The following is a 9,748-nucleotide window of genomic DNA, read 5'->3' as shown; positions in this document are numbered from 1 at the left end:
GACCTAATTCCATACCCATTCCATTGCGTGCAAAAGGCGCTTAATTCCATTCCCATTCCATTCCTCCAACCGCTGTCCCCATTTAATCTCCATTCCATTTCGGGGTCGCGAAATTGTGGAATGATTTCGGAGTCATTTCAGTTCTCGAGTGGCAACTCCGCAACACTGCATGGTAGGAAGCATTAAACCACACTTTGCGCTATTACTATTGTGTGATGACTGGTTGTCATTTTACTCTTCTGTCACTCTATATTACGTATGTTAACACGATTCCTTGCCCGACATGACGCCTGTATAGAGTATTTTTGAGAAGAGTCACAAGCATGGCACAGTGGTGGAATACCCGACTGCCACGCAGAGAGCGCGTGTTCCAATGCCTTTCGATCCTAGAAATTTGTTTCTCATTCAATTTTTTCTTATTTCACGCGATAGCTGTCCAGACACCGGCGGCGGCGGACAACTATGGCGCCAAAATCAGCTGTTGTGATCTCATAACAGCTTTCGCTGTAACAAACTTCAGCGCCGACAATGCCCCTCCTCACTTTGGCCTGCGTGACAGGCACGCAAAAGTCCACTTGCGTTAATATAAACATCTCTGGTTGCCACTGTTTTCGTTTTCGCACAATTTCAACATATCTATGCTTTGGAATTTCTGCCTGAGGTACGCGCTAATACTGTACCACCCTGAGATATGCTTACATTGCACGAGCTCAGTTGTTCCGGACTGCGAAGTTTTCTCGTGAAGCGAAAAACGACTGACAGAATTTCGGTTTCACTTTGGAACGAAATAATTATAAAGTTTCGGCTACGTTTTCGTTCCGGTCAAAATATCGTTTTTTTTTTTCGTTTTTTCGTTTTCGGTTTCGTTCCGCTCCGACACTCTGGTTCGCAGATATGTCACACATCCTTGAGTGAATTCAAAATCGAAAAGGATACTCAAGTTCCGTGTGTAACTATACCGAGAAGGCCACAACAGCCTATAGCCTCCGCAATACATGCGTAGTAGTAGTAGTAGTAGTAGTAGTAGTAGTAGTAGTAGTAGTATAGTAGTAGTATAGTAGTAGTATAGTAGTAGTAGTAGTAGTAGTGAAAACGTTATTGAGTTAGGTGTTCTGGGCAACGTTTATTGAGTTATTAGGTTTCTGGGCAAGTGGGTGGGGTCCTCAGTCCATGGCATCACTGGCCTTTGCGGCTCGCTGGGCTTTGTCGAGCAGAGCCAACTGGTTCTCCCGATCCTTGCTAGCAAGCCTGGTTTCCCACTGCCTTGTTCGAGATGTGGCCCTCAAAAGGGGAGAAATGATGTTCTGGGGCAGCGATTCGCATTCCCGCGTAATGTGCGAGAGTTGGCCTTTCCACACACCACGGGCAGGTGTGCGCGTATATAAATCCCACAATATATGCACATAAATAAATGAAATTAGGCACAGCATCTTGACATGAACGACCAGTGCCTATAGAGGCCGCAAGCTCTTCCGGCCTAATTTAGATCACCAGTGGCGATGGTTTTCCGCCCGTCACGTGAATGAATTAATATAAGATTTAGAGCGAATACTGTAAGCTGCATAGCTGTTTTTGCCATCGTTCTTGTGATGTGTGAACTGTTTTCCTAAACACGCACGAATGCACACAACGTGCCAGCCAGCCAGTCGTGATGTGGGGTTCTTTAGCGTTCCTTTAAGAGCTCACTTCATCTCCCGACTACAAAAGAAAAAAAAAAAAACGAATGGAAGAAAGCGTGCTGGCAGCGCTCCCAGAGAAAGCATCCAGGAAACGTGTACTCTCGTTCGACTCCATCCCATTGTGCCCACGTGTTATAGGCACCATGCAGATGAGACTCGTGGTGCCGGCGCGGTCTTCTTTTTTTGCACGCGAACCCATGCAGCTTCCGCGCGCTCGTCTCCGTTTCGCTGCGTTGTCGGCGGTTCCACGCGCTCCGTGCCGTCAGCTCGTTCGCTGCCGACATCTGAGCCAGAAGCCAAAACCGCAGGCTCGGGCGCGGTTCGCGTTGCGCTGGGAAACCAGCTCGACGAGGTTTCTCAGAAGCGTAAACATATCTGAGCGAGCGGAAGTCATGCCGCCGCTGTCGCGTCGGTGACGAAAGAGTGCGACGACGACGACAACGCGCAGACCGACTCTTAAGAACACGAACCACTCATCACGGCCTGCGGCGCATGTGCAGCCGGCGCGCATCCTCCCGTACTCTGACGCCGTCATGCTGGAGTCGAAAATGCTGTACTCCCAACAGTATATTGTCAGACGACGGGGTAGCAATACCACTGAATCTTCTCGCACTCATTCCACAAACTGCTTCTTTGGACACTTTATTACGCTTGCTTCGTTCACAACGGACATTGAGAACACTGCTTGCTTGTGCACACGCAGTTTACGTCGCTTTAGTCGGTGGCACCTTTCTTCTCTTTCTATCTCCCTTAAAGGGGTGGCGTCAGGGGAGGGGGGGGGGCAGCTTACACTCCCAAGGTTTCGCCTGCCCCCCCCCACCCCCTACCTCTCTTGCCACTATGTTTACTTATAGGAGTAAACATAGTCAAAACACAGTGCATAAGTTCCCCGTGTAAGCTCCTCATAATCATAGCATGGTTTGACACCGACGCGCGTCTGTAGACCAGAATTTTCATTGAATGTATACGGAGCAGCCATTTTGGCGAGGAGCCAGCCGCCAGCCAGCTGGTCAGGACTCGAGGAACGAACGACCACGATAGCATCTAGAATTTCCTTATCGCGGCCGAACCCGCGGTTCTGGCCTGATGACTAGGGTCGAGGGCATAATGTGCATGCTCTAAACATGGGCGTGAGAGTAAAACAATCTTGTCTATGGCTCCACGCAACTGTGGCGGTAGAAGACTAGTGAACTAAGGTGCACTGCAAGAGTGGGCCAATCGTGTAGTCAGTGCAATGCTAAACTGCGCTTTAATGTTGAGCGACCCGCCAAGCAGACGCACAAGCCTCGAGAAAGTATTGCTTTATCAAAGGAGTAGGGCATTATTGCTGAAGAGCACTATATGTCGCCTGCAAACCGCTGTCCACCCACTTCAAAGGGTTTGTCATTATTGCCATTGTCATACTACAAGAAAAATAGATGGCAAGGCGGCGCACAAGTATGCGTACAGCAACATGAAATGAAATGAAACGTAATTGCAGAATTCCGATATCATTATTTAGTTATCAACAGAATAAATATGCATTTTGTGTATCTACTTTCATTTATTTTTATTGTTTTGTCATCATTTATCGACATTAATTTGTTATTCTTTAAGATGATCAGCGAGGAGACACAGAGGCGCCTCTCAATTAAACTAATCGGTTAGCAGGCTCAGTTTAACGTCGCAGTCATATGAAAGTATATTGTTCCATTGGGTGAAATTCGCGCGATCATGGCACTGCACGCTACAGGTGGCTTCTAATTCATGAACGCCTCCTACATAAATCGTGAATTTGAGTAGGGCGAAATTATGTGTGCTCGAAAATATGGGACGCCGTATGTATGTTGGTGTTCCTGTTTAATAAAAGTTTCCTAAAAGCAGCACTCTAGTATCCCGGATTTTTATATTTCACGGCCAGTCCATTTTTAGGAATGTGTTGGGGACTGATATTTAAAATAATGATATCGCCACGGGCGCTTACTTCTTTATTTCATGAGGCCTGCAGGATTCACGCACAAACACTGTTGCACGTGATGTTACCACTCGGCGCAGGCCACGTCAGATATGAACCTTTACGACTGTTAAAGAGTTGCTCTCACATTGAGCGCACGGCCTCAGTAGAGTTGATTCTCGAACTTGCGCGGTCACCTTGCGACAACGTGTAATGTACGCTGCCACTTGTAGAAATGCCGACGCGCCTTTCCCGCCGATGAGGTCATCGAGCTGACGACTGTGCTCGCCGCCATTTTTGTACTGTGAGTGTTCCTTTTGCTGGGTACAATTAACCTATATGCCCAGTGTCCTACATATAGGACGCTTCTTTGATGCACTTTAACATCGCTTTCTTTAGCTGATGACTAGCACCCCTACAGCACATCAGGCAGGCCATTCTCAACGTGTGCAAGCCTAGACACTGCTTGCTTTTCATGCTGCCACGTGCCGACCGCATTCTCCGGGCAAACGCGTGCTTTGTGTGAAAGACGTCATGGAGAGGAAGAAGTGCAATGTCGGTGTGCCTGTCAAGTGTTTCAAGGCTTACCACACCCGCATATAGCTCCCCTAATACCCAGTGTCCTATGTATAAGACGGCTTGAAAAACAGTGTGCGTTTACCTGCAGTAAATAAAGAAATAAATTAACTTGTGCTTTCTTTTGAGGGTATAAGTACACTTTTGTGAAAAAAATTATTTGTTTTGTCGTTTTTTCTGAGTTTGGGCATATATGGGTAAGTTCACCCAATAAGTACAGTAATCTTTACCGTTTGCACTGCTTGATTCTTCACCGTCACAACCATTTGACATAATGGTGGGGTGTGCTGGGAACATGATGGTGCCATGGATGCCGCACGCTTCCATACCGAGCGAGGGCTGGAAAAGGCATAGGCGTGCGCAGGGTTCCCCATCAGGGGGGGGGGGCAAAGGTTCGTCGCAGCGCCCCCTCTACTAAGTCAATGTATGGGGCAGATTTTGCGCCCCCCCCCCCCCCCCTGTGCGCACGCGTATGGGAAGAGGGCCTCGGGGCAGCGGAACCGCTCGTCGCGGATGGTGACCACCTGACCGTAGGGCAGCTTGTAAGACTTCTCGAGGGAAGTAAGGGGGTGGCCATTCCTGCTCGAAGTCCTGAGCCGCGTCGTGTAGCTTCTCCTTGATGTAACGGACAATTTCATGTTCAGCAGCGGTGGTGAACGAGTAGCCCCTGTCGGTGAAGACTTTCATGAGGTACTGGTGAGGTCGCGACCAGCGAGAGAGAGGAAAGGGCGCATCCCTCGTAGCTTGGCACGGTGTGCGAAACGCCGTCGCCGTAGTCGAGCACGACACCCACGGTGTGACCAGAGGCGTACAGGGACAGCACAGCCTGGATGGCTGCGTACATGGCGGTAGTGTTAAAGGTCTCGAACGTATTCATATCTTCTCACGGTTGGCCTTTAGTGTCAGCAGGGACTCGGTGAGCAGGACCGGATGCTCCCCGGGAGCAACTCGGAGCTCATTGTGAAGGTGTGGTACCATGTCTTCTCCTTGTCGTCCCAGTTGGTGACAAGGCATTGTTCGATTAGGTGCTCAGAGTGAGAATACCACACTTGCTCTGGGCCGCGTAGCCAATGTAGCTGTCCGCCTGGCCCATGGATGCCAACCGGGTAGTGATGCAAAACTATCGATGGTACTATCGATACTATCGATAGCTGAGTCACTATCGATAGCGCTATCGATAGTAAAAAAAATCGATGGTACTATCGATAGTATAAAATCAACAGCGCCGACTCACTGCAGAATAAACTTGGTTCCCCGCGCGCGTGGTACCTAGCGGAGCCGGAGGAGCAGGCTGAAGGGCAAGAAAGTTGACATTATTGTGTTCTTCACCGGAGTTCCTTGCTGACAAACGATCGTAAAGCCAAACTGTTCAGCTGTAGCGAAAAGGAATCCTTTACATGTGGTGGGATCTGCGCAGGTTCAAATTGATATTGCATTTTATGATTTCATTAAGAAGTTGAAATACCTCCAGCCACAAATTCTTGGAGGAAACCCGACGTTTCGAGACCGGCTTGGTCTCTTCTTCAGGGGTGACTGTGCTGATCAGGGGGGCTTCGTCGCAGCTTGTTTTTGGCTCCGCCTTACTCTTTCCCTCACATTCCGGAGGCTTCTTAATTCTTCCACCCAGCCAGACAGACTTCTGTCGAAATGTTTACATTTAAGTTTTATGATTTCAAAATAAAAATATATCAAGAAGTTAATTGTAAGGTGTAACTGGTTGCTTTTGGATACGAATTTATTGATGGATATATTCCGCCATTTTAACTGCGGAAATAAGTAATTTCTCTGCCAAGAATTGCTCTAAATTAAGCGAGCTGGTAGAGGCTATCGCAAATATTTTGAAGTTATAAACGGCCAGAAACCGCATCATTATTCACACCACTATCGATAGTATTGTCACGTACTTGGGACGGTGAAGAATGCTGCAGCAAGACTGGGAAATATGGAGCTCTTTATTTGGGCGAACTTGCGCCCAGAAAATCAAAACTCGAAATACAGCGATACATGCTGCGAACTGATAGCGGAGGGAGCAGTCGATAGCCGTGGAGTAATCTGATCATCGGTAGAAACGCGTCGTCCTTTATACATCAGTCATCAAACCTCCCAGCGTTATCGCTGGTGCTCGCGTAGCTCTCGAATAAACTTGACTATTCGCGTCCGGCGCGTAATCTTGAGAGAATGATCTAAACAATTGTGAAACTTCTCAACATTACGGCGCGATCTGCGTCAAACGTTGCTAACAATCTTTGTGGGTGAAACCCGAATACGTCAAAACAAAAGCATAAGCACGCGTGGCAGTATCGCTAGAGGAATATTGACGATGGTACTACCGATTGCACTATCGATAGTTTGTCGGTAGTAGCACTATCGATAGTTTCTTTACACTATCGATAGTCAATTTACCGATAGTTCTGCATCACTACAACCGGGACGGCCGACAATGGACGGGAGGACGGTGCGGGGTGCGTCGTCTCCGGCGAAGAAAATGTGGATGTCCCCGCCTACCTTCAGAGCGCCGAGAAAGCCCGACAACTCACCCGTCTGCGCATCAAGAAGCAGCAGACGACCGACTGCCGTCGTTAACAACCTTCGTCGACGCTATACCTAGAATACCAGCCCGGCGACCGTGTTTGGTTGTGGACGGCGATACGCCGACGTGGGCTCAGTGCAAAAATTCTTCGACGATACTTCCGGCAATACAAGATCGACGTTTTGGCGCACGAGGTTATCCTACGATGTTATGCTCGATGGTATAACGGACTCTCAGCGGCGCCGCGCAGGACCCGGTCGTCCATGTATATAGTATGTTGCGTTTGCGCACCGCTCACCGATCAGCCGGCGCCCAAGTCTGGCTCTTCTGTTCCGGACGATAATCTGCTATCGCGCATGTGCGTCGATATGTTCTCTCCCTCGTTTGATCACGGCGTTCCTTTATAAAGGATGCGGATCACGCCGTGGGGCTTATTTTTGTACACCTTCTTTCGGCAAGCATGCCGCATTAAAAAGTACGTTCTTCCTTCTCCAGGCGTCTTCTTCTCCCGCTTGGAGCCAACTCGGCCAAACGTAACAAGTACGTCATAAACCACTTACACGCGCTATATGAATTGTAGGAACTTTATTTTAACGGCGAAGCTGTTTCAGCTCGCCGCAATTTTCTGCCGGAAGCAGAAATGGTCATGAATCATGAACCGGCACGCGCTCTCTACATCCTCTCTCATCTTCGGTCCTCTTCTGCTTCGCTCTCAGACACGTGCGCGATTTCTTCCGGCGTACGTGGCCTGTAACAACACTGATGGGTGAGAAAACGAGTACAGAGAGAGCGAAAGAAATAGAGAGAGAGAGCGAGAAAGAAAGAAGAAAGGAGAAAGAAAAATAGAAATTCTTGGAGAAAAGAAATCCTTCGCGAGGCGGGATTCGAACCCGCGCACCCTCGATCCGAAGCGAGCATCCAAACAACTCGGCTATCCGGTACGCTAGCAAGGCTAACATAGCCTTCTCTAGTGTTGTAGCAAGCGGTGGAAAGGAGAAGGGAGCGTGAGTTAGAGATGTGATGGAGGAGAAAGGGAAAAGAGGAGGGGAAGAGTAAAGCATAGCAGAGAAGAATGAGCGAGAGAAAGAGAGAGAATCAAATAAAGAGAGAGAAAGAAAGAGAGTGTGAGAAGAGGATAAAAAGAAGGAGGAAGCAAGTGAGAAATAGAGAGAGAAAGAAAGGGAAATTTGCAAAACTTGGCAAAACAACAAAAGCCAGGACTATACATATATTATAGCGCCCTATATATATATATATTATATATATATATATATAATAAATATATAATATATATATATATATATATATATATGTATATAGTGCCCATCAGCTCCGCTGTCTGTTTACCACTGCGGCTCCACTGCAAGCCACGCTAATTTTTTTTTTTTTTTTCACTTGCTTTTTCGGTCTTCGATACACATGTATACGTTTTTTTCTTCGATTCATTTCGTTTTTTTTCATCATCGGAAGCTGCTCTAACTAGAGGGGGGCATTGCCGCGCGCTCATTTTTTTCCGTGCGGTCGGATGCACGCACACAAAAATGTTTATCCGTGGACCACGCCGTGGCCCGTGTTATCCGTGTGCAGGTCACGCCAGATTGGGTCTGCCGACACCTTCGAGATTGGTTTAAAGTTCGACTTATCAATTGTACGCATGACCAGAGTAGTTTAGCTGATTCTCGAGAATACACGAGCATCACGACAACGCTGGATGTATACGATGCCACTTGTATTATACCGACACGTCTTACCACCGATCAGATTATCATGCGCAGCGACTGTGCTCCCCGCGCATCTTGACACTGTGAGTGTTCGTTTTGCTAGGTACAAGTTCACCCAATAAATAACTTAATTTTTACCGTTTGCGCTGTTTGATTCGTAACCGCGGAAACTCGTAACAAATCAACATTCCTGGTAGTAGATATACATTCAGTGTTTTATCGGTATAAATTTCGCAGTTTCTACTGGTAGATATGTTCGCATGTTTTAAGAAATTGCTTTGTTCTAGACATGTAAGCATTTGAATTCCCCGTGGAGCGTTGTCTTTTTGTGCTCCATTTCAACGGGTCGAATGTGGCCAACTTTCAGATGTTACTCTGACAGGAAAGAAACATGCTAAAGAGACAGACGTGCAAAGAACAGTTTGAAGATCATCAGAATTTAAAAAGACCGTACCGCCGGCACCGACAGGCAATATATATTCTATATATTATATATATATATATATAGTAATGTGTTCCCTTTTGCCCAAAGCTATTTAACGGCTTCGGGTTTAGTTCCGCTAAAAATTCCGGATCTTGTTTCGACACCCCGAGCAGTCACAGATGAAGAGGTTAGATATACAGGGTGTTTCAAGAAATGTGTCCAACCTTCGCAAAAATCAGGAAATGCGATATTTGCTCGGGCTTTCGCAGTTGCTCTTTCTGTAGCGGCAGGAATCTTTTAGGTATTAAGGACACATTTAGGGACAGTAATTAAGAAAGTTCATTATTATCTTTTATTAGTGGTGTAGGTGATTGTGCCAAATGGAGAATTGAAGTTCTCATGCGAGGAACCCATCCGAGCTTTGAGATTTCGAAAAAGCGTCCTCTAGTAATTGTTTGTGGCGTAATGAAATTCAACGAAATGCAACGGCTTTCAACAGCGAAAGCCATCGAATTCGGTTGAATTTCATTACTTTGTAATTATTACTAGAGGCCGCTTTTTCGAAATCTCAATGTTGGGATGGGTTTCTAGCACGAAGAACTTCAATTCCCCAATTTGACACAATCACCTAACTCCACTAATTAAAAAGTTAATTAATTTAATTTTCTTAATAACTGTCTCAAGTCATGTCTCTAACCATCTTCAGATGCCTAGCGCTACAGAAAAAGTAATTCACTCATTTTGGACGTCTCGGAAAAATATGGCAGTTGCGTTCTTCCATGTTTCTGTTCAGGTTTCGCCATTGAATTTGGTTGAACTTCATTACTTCGTAATTATTACTAGATGCCACTTTTTCGAAATCTCAAAGTAAGGTTGGGTTTGTGG

At 46.8% G+C, this 9,748-nt stretch overlaps 1 pseudogene; it reads right to left on the bottom strand.

The window, feature by feature from the left end:
• Positions 1–1,163: 1,163 nt before the first annotated feature.
• Positions 1,164–5,281, bottom strand: LOC119379106 (uncharacterized; annotated as a pseudogene).
• Positions 5,282–9,748: the final 4,467 nt, after the last annotated feature.

The sequence above is a fragment of the Rhipicephalus sanguineus genome, chromosome 1 (assembly GCF_013339695.2).
Source record: "Rhipicephalus sanguineus isolate Rsan-2018 chromosome 1, BIME_Rsan_1.4, whole genome shotgun sequence".
Taxonomy (NCBI): Eukaryota; Metazoa; Arthropoda; class Arachnida; order Ixodida; family Ixodidae; genus Rhipicephalus; species Rhipicephalus sanguineus.
This window is presented reverse-complemented; position numbering and strand designations above follow the sequence as displayed.